This window comes from Saimiri boliviensis, chromosome 11 (assembly GCF_048565385.1).
Source record: "Saimiri boliviensis isolate mSaiBol1 chromosome 11, mSaiBol1.pri, whole genome shotgun sequence".
NCBI classification, from domain to species: Eukaryota; Metazoa; Chordata; class Mammalia; order Primates; family Cebidae; genus Saimiri; species Saimiri boliviensis.
In genome coordinates this window covers 28,107,024-28,117,888 of record NC_133459.1, presented here as the reverse complement: position 1 = coordinate 28,117,888, position 10,865 = coordinate 28,107,024, and the positions used below count along the sequence as shown (strand labels likewise).

The 10,865-nt window shown below is 51.1% G+C and overlaps 1 long non-coding RNA gene across 1 annotated transcript; it reads left to right on the top strand.

The window, feature by feature from the left end:
• The first annotated feature begins 1,872 nt into the window (after nt 1–1,872).
• On the top strand, nt 1,873–7,509 carry LOC120366061 (uncharacterized). Its single transcript, XR_005580842.2, has 4 exons — nt 1,873–2,053; nt 3,786–3,840; nt 5,659–5,823; nt 7,153–7,509. It is a non-coding gene; the product is annotated as an uncharacterized LOC120366061 (long non-coding RNA).
• Nucleotides 7,510–10,865: the final 3,356 nt, after the last annotated feature.

The following is a 10,865-nucleotide window of genomic DNA, read 5'->3' as shown; positions in this document are numbered from 1 at the left end:
CCCTGGGAGTATGGAGGCGTGAAGGGCAGAGACAGCAAGGAATGTCTTAGGGTCAGAAGTTGGAGAGAGACTCCGCCACATCCTGGGAACTGGAATCAGGAGGGAGCAGGCTGGAGCTGGGCAGGGATGGGGTGGAGGGGTGGCTGCAATCAAACTATGCAAGTCGGTGGAGGCCATGCTTCCCACGTGACCCTGTAGCCCTGTACCCCACCTGGATTGCCTCTGCATTCTGGACAGCCCAGGAGGCCAGAGCCCAGCATAACCTTGGTGTTCAGAGGTAGAAGTGAGACCCAAGGGACCTCGGAGCCAGGAGCAAAGTAGAGAAAAGGTTGCAAGGGACTCAGGAGTCCAGGCCAGGACTGGGAGCCGGGCCAAGGCAGGAGGACAAAGGGCCCCTGTCCTGTGCTGTGAGAAATACATGTATTTCAAGCCCTGCAGGAGTGCCAGGCCCTGTGCCAGTTTTCCCATGTGCAGCATCGAATCTGGCCCTCACTACTGCCCTACAGGACACGGCTGATTAATCCCCCTGAGAGGTAAGCCGAGGGAGGCACCTTCACGGTTCACCTCCCGTCACTCCCACAGCAATCCTGCAGGGAGGGGGTCATTAGTTCTATTGGGGGTTTGGAGCCTTTTCCTAGCTCACGTGGGACTCCAACCTGAGCTCAGCCTATGTCCAGGACTCCACTGGGGCCGTGGCCAGGGAGGCTAGACTGTCGTGACAAGGAAAGACCTTGGCCTTGGGCTCAGGCTCTGGAGCTGCCCAGCCCTGCCCGGGGCTCACTTCCTAAAGACCAGGATCACTGGGCCAAACAGATTGCTCAGGTCTGGGCCAAACAGACCCAGGTTTGAGTCCTGCCACAGGACTTGCCAGCTGCTGCCTGACCAGCCTATGGGCTCCAGAGATCAGAGGGGCTGTCAGATGCAGAGTTCAAGTCTTGGTTCCGACACTGAGCAGCTGTGCCCTGGGAAAGCCACATAAGCTCTTGAGTCCCAGTGTCCACATCTGTAAAATGGGGTGATAACAGAGCCTGTCATCAGCTGCTTGTGAGGGGCCATTAACCATGGGGTGGGTGTAGCAGAGCATTCAGCACAGCAAGTGCCCCACCAGTGGCAGACCAGATACTTACCTCCACCTCATGGTTCCCGGGAAGCCCTGAGACTGTCTCCAGTGGAAGGAGCCCTTGGGTGATGAATGAATCCCCCCTCACTGCATGATCCTCCCTGAGCCGTTGATTCCTTATCTATAAAACAGGGCTGGTGACACACATTTCACAGGGCTGTGCCGAGAATAAATCTGAGACCCTGAGAACCCCGCCCCAGTGCCTGGCAGCAGACGGGGCCTAGGGGGTACAGTACGGTCCCCCAGTTACCCAGCGAGCTTGCCCCTGTCACTGCTGCAGAGGGATTTCCTGTCCCTGAGTCTCCAAGGGGAACCTGAGAGGGGGTTTCTTCTCTATGCAAGATTGGAAGGCATTTGGTGTGTTGGACATAATCCCATGAGCAGCTATTTGTCACATGCAGGTGATAAGCAAAGGGATTTCCTGTCCCTGAGTCTCCAAGGGGAGCCTGAGAGGGGGCTTCTTCTCTACGCAAGATTGGAAGGCATTTGGTGTGTTGCTCATAATCCCATGAGCAGCTATTTGTCACAGGCAGGTGATAAGCAAAGCAGTCTACATGGTTACTATCCCACTGAATCTCGCCACAGCCCCAACATGACAGAGACAGGATGCCCCTACTTTGCAAATGAGCAGGTCAGAGGTGCACAATGACCGACCCGAGGCCCCACGGGCGGCAAACAGTGAGGCCCAATCAGAACCTGGCCACCAGCCCCACCGACAGTGGGCTCTCTCAGCCACCCACCCTCGCTGCAGAAATAACAGTGATGAATGACCAGAGGTGGCAGTCCCAGATGGAAAGCTGAGAGGACAGAGTCCTGTGCTTTCTCTCCATGAGACCCAGCTCCTCCACATCTGGCTGCTGCCCCCGACGGACTTTCCAGGACACCATCTCCCACTGTTTGATCTTTTGAGCTGAGTAAGCCCCAGGATAGGAGGTAAGATGGGCGTTTGCTTAAATTTCTGCAAGACAGGGGTCAGGGAGAGGCCAGCCAGGTTGGAAGAGGGGCGGGGTAGGGAGTCAGCATGAGAGGTGGAGGATGCCTATCCAGTCCCTCCTGCGCTGGCTGCCCCTTGCTCTTGGCAACTTAGTATCCCTGTTCGCCTCTCCCTCACATGGTTACAGCTGCAACAGAAAAACAGATCTGCTTGCACTGTGAATATGAACAGAGGGGAGATGATCGCTGCTTGGGGACCATAAAGGGTTCCCTCACCTAATAGGAAGGGGCTGGTAGAAACAAAGGGTACAAGCTTTGGGCTATATTTTGGGATCGAGTCACCTAACCTTTCTGGGATCAGTTTTCTCATATCTGTAAATCGAGATGATAGGTCACGCCTTAGAAGGAAGTGTGATAATAACACATGTAGAAATCCCATGGCTGGGCAAGCCTGCAGCAACACCCCGGTAAGTCCCAGCTGCTACTTTATTTACGTTATTGTTAAAATAGCAATCATCTGGTCCAAGCCCCCTAATTGTACAGAGAGGGAAACTGAGGCCCAGAGACAGCAGACCTCAAAATTGTGAGGAGGGGAGCCTGAAGGAGATCCTGGGTCTCCTGAGTCTGCAATCCAACCTTGCTGGGTCTCAGCCCCAGTGAGATTCAGGGAGTCCTCAGAGGAGCCAGATAATCCCCACTTTCGAGGGGTAATTTTTTTTTTCCATGTGACTAAATTTTCTTTTGTGTCTTCTGTTTTTCTTTTTTTTAATTTTAAGTTCTGGGGTACATGTGACGTTCGTGCAGGCTTGTTACATAAGTACACACATGCCATGGTGGTTTGCTGCATCCATCCCCCCGTCACCACCATTAGGTATTTCTCCTAATGTTATCCCTCCTCAATCCCCCCACTACTCAAGGGGTAATTTTCTAAGAGAGGAAACACTCATAGTCTCTGGCATCAGATCCAGAGTCTGGCAGTCCCGTCAAGGGCTCCCTGTAAGGGAGAGGGGTCTGGGAAACAGCCCAGAGCCCAACAGGGCCTCTGCAGAGACCTAGATACCCATTTAGCTCCTGTGCCTGCTGGGAATGATGCCAGACAGTAAGTCTGCCAATGCTGTGCTCAGATTCAGCCCTGCTGCTGACATGCTGTGGGCTCGGGCAAGTTCTTTGCTCTCTGAGCCTCAGTTTTTTCATCTGTGAAGCGGGAATACAATATCTACTGTATGGAGGGCTGTGAGGAATAAACGTAGTCATTTATGTGGGGTGCCCGGCACGCAGTAGGAGCTCTAGTGCTCTTCCCCTCAGCCCTGACTAGCCTGGTAACCTGGATGACCTCTGAGGGATAATCCTCTGAGGGAAATGGCCTCAAGGCTTCCACCCTCCTCCCTGGCACAGCAGCTGGGGCTCCAGCAGGTCACATCTTCTATATGCACTCCTTACAGATCAACACTGGCTTGCTCTGAGGGCCAGGCTGGGTGGCAGTGGGTGGGGGTGGGTGCCATAGTCATTCAGAGGAGATGCGGGGGTGGGTAAGGGTCGCCAGAGAGAGGGAGACTCCACCCCTCACTGATTCAAGATGGTGGTGAGGAGATGGATGGTAATTATTTGGTGACGAATATTATATCAGGCACCTACTGTGTGTCAGACATTTAAGCACGTTACACATGTTTTAAGCATTTACTCTTCCCAACAACTCTAAACAGTTGGTATCAATATCATCCCCATTTTGTAGGTGAGAAAACTGAGACCCAGAAAGCTTCAGCAACTCACCCAAGGTCATGTGGTTGGTAAGTTACAATGTTAGAATTCAGATCAATAGGTCTAGAGTCTACATTTCTAGCCACAAAGCTATAATGACAGTGAAATAATGGACACCAATGACAACAGCAGCCAACCGTTATTAGCTGTTGACAGAGTGCCCAGATGTTTAAGCCCTTTACATTATCTCTGTTAATTTTCACTGGTGTTCCTATGACGAAGGCAATATTTCCCCCTATTTTGCAGATGGGAAACTGAGACTCAGAGAGGCGAAATGATATGGTTTGGCTCTGTCCCCACCCTAATCTCATCTTCAATTGTAGTTCCCATAATCCCCATGTGTGACGGGAAGGACCTGGTGGGAGGTAATTGACTCATGGGGGCAGTTACCCTGATGCTGTTCTCATGATAGCGAGTGAGTTCTCACAAGATCTGAGGGTTTTATAAGGAGCTTTCCCCGCCTTTGCTCAGCACTTCTCCTTCCTGCTGCCACGTGCAGAAGGACATGTTGGCTTCCCCTTCTGCCATGACTGTAAGTTTCCTAAGGCCTCCTCAGCCCTGTGGAACTGTGAGTCAATTAAACATCTTTCCTTTATAAATGACCCAATCTCAGGTAGTTCTTTATAGCAGCACGAGAATGAACTAATACACGGAGTAGCTGGCCCAATGGCTCAGTGATGGAACTGGAATTTGAACATAGCTCTGTCCAAATCCTGTGCTTTTAATATCTTTAGAAGGCACAGGATGGAGTCAGGAGCCCTTCTCTGCTCCTCACTCACTGTGTGACCTTGGGCAAGCTGCTCACCTATCTGATCCCTGCCAGCCCTCAGAGTATATTCCACTCCTTCCAATTGCCATGCCCTTCCCCTTCATATATGCCTTTTGGAGCCACCTCCCTCCTTTACACACACCTATAGCCCACATGCCCCTTGAAACTACCCATCCAAACCAACTCCCCAGATACTTCTCCCTACCCTCAGCCCAGGAAACCACCTACCCAAAGTGACCACCTGTGGCTCCTCAAGTCTTGTGAAGTGTCCAGCCTCCCTTCTGGTAATCAGAGCAGACATTGTGATTTCATCTCCAGGTCTCCCTTTTTCTCTCTTGTCCCCCCCACTTTCACGTCCTATATGAACAATTACCAAGCCTCTTCTTTCCTCTACAGAACAGAGATCAGAAGCATAGGCTCTGGAGAGGAGCAGACTCAGTCTCGGGAATCTCAGCTCTGCCACTTGCTGTGTGATCCTGGACCAGTTTCTTTACCTCTCTGAGCCTTAATATCCCTGCAAATTGTGGATAACAATAGTACCTACCTTACAGAGTGGCTATAAGACTTAAATATGATTATGTATAAAATGCCTGAGCAGTAGAAATTCTCAGTCAATGATAGCTGGTAGTATTATTATTCTCTGCCACTCCTCCACATTTCAGCTGCCCCACCCTAGTTCAGGCTCCCATCTTATCTCCGTCCTTGCTTAATGAAATGACCTCCTCCTCCTCCCCTGGTCCCTGCTGAGATTCCCCCTCATTCTTATCCATTTGCACACTTGCAGCCACTGACTCCAACCTTTCTCAGCTCCAAGACTTTCTTCCCCAGCCTCTGCCAGGGGCTCTCACTGGAAGGACTTAGCCTGGCATTCAAGTTTCTTCCCCTTTGCCCCATCAACCACAACCTGCCCATGCAGCCACGGCTCCCAAGCTTCTCTTCCGAAGGGTGGCCAAGGCAATCCCAGCTCCCCCATAGCCCCAGGATCCCTGGCAGAGGTTTACCTGTGGCAGCCCTTTGCTCAGACTGTTTCCTAGGCTGAGAATATCCTTGCATTTATCTTCACATCTCCATATCCCAGTGAAACTTCCAGACCTACTGGAGTGCCTCCTCCCGCAAGAAGTCTGCTCTGGGCCTGCTGCATTGTCACTGGATAAGATTTCTTCCTCTATTTCCTCATCCTGACTTCCAGAACAGTTCCCTGGACTTTCCTTGTCTACAGCACTTACCACCGTGTATCCAAATGGTCAGTGTATACATATTGTATATTCTCTGCTTTGAAAGTATGGTGAATTAAAGATGGAATTCTTTGCTATTCCTTCAGTCAAGAAGTGGGCACTAGGTCCCCTCCCACTGAATGTGAGCTGGTCTGTGACTGCTTTGACCAACTGAGTATGGTAGAGGTGACATTAAGCCAGGTCTGAGTCTAGACTTCAAGGGGTCTGGCAGCTTCTGCCTTGGTCTTGTTAATTTAAAAATCACACTGGACTTAAAAATCACACAGTTTACAGTGGGCATGATGGCTCATGCTTATAATCCCAATACTTTGGGAGGCCAGTGAGGGAGGATTGCTTGAGGCCAGGAGTTTGAGGCCCGCCTGGGCAGCATAACAAGACCCCCATCTCTACCAAAAAAATATTAAAATTCTCCAGGCATGGTGGTATGTGCCTGTACCCCCAGCTATTCAGGAGGCTGAGGTGGGAGGATTCCTTGAGCTCAGGCATTCAAGGATGCAGTGAGCAATGATCATGTCACTGCACTCCAAGCTGGGCAACAGAGCAAGACCCTGCCTCTGATTTTTTTTTAATTTCACAATTTATAAATTTGGAAAGGAGACTTTAATTCTTATAAATGATTACAGCCTGCAAGGTGGTCATCTCAGAAGCTAAGAAGCATCGCCTCCAACCAAAGCCATTACCAGGCCTTCCAAAGGAGAGCAGGATAGGACAGAAATTTAAGCTGAATAGGTTGGCCAAACATACATATTCAACCGTTTGTGGGAGGAGCTGTGAATATTCATAAAGGTAGTCACAAAGGCATTTAAATGTGCGGTCTCTGTAAACCGGCCATGTAGCTAGCCTTCTTATCAGGAGAAAATTACTGAAATCAGTCTCTTGTCCAATCAAAGCTGTAGTTATGGCTTGCGGAACTGGGAGTCAGTTAGTTGGTGTCTGGTGGTCGGTGAGCCGTAACTGCTCTAACATTGCTTATCTGAAGGTCAGTGCTTGTTTGGCTGATAGAGAAAAAAGAAACCCTGTGGCAATTCGAAGGTAGATTATTCTTTAAGTGTAGGGGTGTGGGACTTAACTCTTGCCTGGCATGGCCTTAGGTCCTGGTTATAATCTGGTATCTTACTGCCACGAAGAATCCATCTGTCAGTCTTATTGTCACTATTTTACCATTAATGCTGGTCAGCTGTTATGTCTAACTACAAAAGGAAGCAGGTATAATAACTAGGCATGTCAGACTTCCTACCCTGTCAAGGCGGAAACTCCATTTGTAAGGTTTCTCTGGGGCCCCCTGGGCCAGGAGGGGGTCCCTTTAGTTGATTGCAGGCTTGGGATTTTATTTTTAGTTTACAGTCTCTTGTGGCCCTGTGCCTCCATGTAAGAGCTCCATCCGTCACGATGCTATCATCAAGGCAGGCAGAAGGTTCTGGAGGAGAAGATGCTATGTGAAGAAAGAGCCAAGACGCACCAAAATGCCAAACGGTGAAGACACCATCTTGGAAGGGACCCTCCAGTCCCAGCGTTGCTCCTGGTTGACACCAAGTGGCCCAACTGAGCCCTTCTCAAATTCCCGGCCCACAACATGGTGAGCAAAATAAAATGGTTGTTTTAAGCCACTGAATTTCACGGTAGTTTGTTATGCAGCAATAAATAACTAGAACAGAGTTATCCTCCCTACCCTATGTACTCAGGCCTCTTGGCTCCAACATCGCCTCCTCCAGGAAAGCCCGCCTCGACCTCCAGGTGAGGCCAGACCCTGGATCCTCTGTGCTCATCACACCTCACACCCTGCATCATCACATGTGGTCATCTTCACATCTTGCGGGTGCTTGAATTGTCTCTGTCTCCCCCACCAGAGTGATCCCTCTACTGCCTCGCCACCCTTGGCACAAATGAAGGCTCAGCAAGTAATTGCTAAGTGAGTGAGCACGTCTGTCCCAGCCCCAGGCAGTGGGTAAGGGCAGGAAACGAACCCAGCTAGGCATCTCCAGCACAAGCTCTGATTCCCCCGTAATTACAGGTTGGAGTCCAGGGCCTTGACCACTCTGCCAGCCCTGGCCGGCCTTGTCCCCAGCTCTCTACCTCTGAGGTGGAGGAGCCCCTGTGGTGGCCCTCCCTGGAGAGAGGGACTGGGAATACCTGGGCTGTGGGAGAGGGGGTCTGGGCTAAAGAAGGAGGCACCAGCATCAACTTCCTGCTGCCCGCATGACCCCAACCCACTGTCTGACGTCCCCACAGCCTGTTCTCTGCACCCGCCTCCAGGACGCCTCCTCGGCTCCTTCCTTGACCTCCAGCAGTTCCTTCATCCAGCATCTCCCTGTGGGCCTTTGGCCATGCGGGGACAGCCTGTGAGTCTGGACTCGTCCATCTCTTCATCGCACTCCCTACGCCATGCACTGGGCTTCCGGTACTACAGCAAGGAACTCGCTTAGTCTTTACAACAGCGCTATTTTATTAATTAGGAAACTGAGGTCAGAGAGGTTCAGTGACTTGCCCACGGTCACACAGGACATGGAAGAAGCGGGCTCCTGCTCTGATTCTCTGGCTTGGATTCCAGTGTTTTTCCTGCTGCCCTGGATGAGGTGACTCAGGGCCCCCCCCCCCCTTGGATTTGTAACGTGTTCCTTCCTGATGCCCAGCTGAGAGCTGCCTGCCTGCCCAGAAGCTGATTCCTCCTTCCTTGGAACGCAAGGCCCTCCTGTCTGAGTGTCCCAGATGTCCATGTTGGTGCCAACAGCAACTATGGAGTGGGAGGAGCAAGCGGGTAAGAGAGGGAGAGAAATTCCATCGATGCACTGAGACACAGAGAAGAGACGTCAAGAAAGCCTTTAGGCACACAGACAACACGCGCACCCTGCACACACACCCACACAGAAGGAAAGAGAGAAACACACACGGTGCGAGGTGGGGGCATGGAGATGAGATGATTCCTAGGAAGAGGAAGGAGAGGGGAAAGGAAGAGAAAAAACAGATTCACACTAGGAAGTAAAAACACAGAACAAGAAATACCCAGCAGGAGATAAAGACTCAAAAAAATCAAAGTACACGAAGATACAAAGACAGTTACAGACAAATCCACGAAGAGAGAGCTGTCGTGAGAGGATATAAATGAGAAAGAGGCAGTCTGAGAGAGAGAAGGGGACGCTCACAGGCAGAGGCGGAGGGAGAGGCAGGAGAGAGAAACATGTCGCAACAGACGCAGGCAGAGGGATGGAGGAACGAGCCGAGCCGGGGAAGATGGAAAAGGCCACAGTGAGACCAAAGGGAGAGAATAATAAGCAGAGAGAAAGAGCGATGGGGCGAGGCAGCGGAGGAGCCGCAGACGCCCGAGAGCGCCGGAGCTGGAGCCTACACCTTCCCCTCCTCCCCTCCCCTCCCGCTCCGTCCACCACCACCTGATCCTGCTCACAGCAGCCTGAAATGGAAGCCCCGAGTGGAGAAGTTAATTCTCCCAAGTCCAACGGCCAAGACGTGCTCTGCATTCCGCCCGCGTGCCTTTAGCGACGCGCAGGCGGAGGGGGGTGCACCTGCACCTAGCACGGGTTTCTTCTCCAGAAGGAGAGAGACCTGCCCAGCATTTGGTCACCAAGCCCACGCCCAGAACCACATGATTATACCTGCTAATTTCTAAACCACGGGCAGCTGGAGGTGGGCACAACCCACAGCCCCTCAACAAGCACAGGATGCCCATCAGGGACAAGATGCAGCCCCTGCACTGAGGACCGTCCCCCCCGACGTGGGAGGCAAACAGTCTTAGGTCCAAATGTCCCTTACTGATCCCCACCTGTGATGACTCACCTGACCTCCCGAAGCCTCCATGACCACCTCTGTGAAACGGGATCACCATGTCTACCTCATAGGTTGCTGGGAAAATCGAAAGCAGATGCTGGTGAAGCACATTACACAGAATTTGGCATATAGTAGTTGTTCAGTAAACATTGGTTTTCTCTAATTGAGAAAGTCTGGGAAAATATGGAGATAATGGCACAAAGTGAAGGGTAGCCCCAAGACTATTTGGTCCTTCTAGTTGAGTCATGGGAGACTTTGGTGGCTTTTGAACCAAGCCTTAGCATGTAGGGAATATTTAAAAGTGAGTGATGGAGATGGGAAAGGTGGGGAGCTCTCTTGGCAGATGAAATGGCACGAGCAAAGGCGGGGAGGCAGGGGTCTCCAGAGTAGAGACCTGCCCAGTTCAGCTGGAGTGGAAGATGTGTGGACGTGTGAGGGATGATCCACTACAATATTCTCCTTTCATGGATGGGGAAACTGAGGCCTAGAAATGTTAAGTGACTTGTTCAAACCCACATGTCTGCTCAGTGTCTGATCCAGCTCTTGAATCCAGAACTCAGTGACTCAAGGATTCTCCCCTTTGCCAAGCCGGAGGTTGGCCCCTTGCAGGTGAAAGCAGAGACCTGGACTGAAGGCATCCTGGGTCTTCAGAAGTTTGGTGTTTGTCTAATAGCCCAAGTCCCAGAAACTAAGCCTCAGGCAGGAAAGTAGGTAGCAGTTCCTTACTTCAAGTATCGATGGCTGCCAAGCCTAAGCTTTGACAGTAGATACTACTGGGGTGGGGCAAGGGAACCCCATCAGGCCTGGGGGTTCAAAGGTGGGGCTCCACCTCTGACTGGAAATCCGGCATTAGACAGGTGTGAGGTCCTGGAAAATGTCCCATGAGACTCTGGGAGTTTTCTGGCCTCTGGTAAGAGTTGGGGTTATTAATCCATAATTTACAAATGAGAGGGTAAGATTCAGAGAGACCAAAACCCCTGAAATTTAATCAAACTTAATATCACAAATACATATATATAATTCCTATTACATAACTCTAATTATATTCCCCTATACCTTCTAAGGAGGGTAGATGCTGATAAATGAGGCCCTTCATTCTCCCAGCCACTTGGATGGGTTTGGATGCACACTAGCAGAGGAGCAGAGAGCTGGAGCTCCCGAAGGCCACCTATGAAGGAGAGCATGGGCAAAGAGCAGTGATGGGGGGCCATCATTATAAATCACATCACAGAGTGTGAATCGGCAGCAACTTGAGTCAGTAATTCCTAGA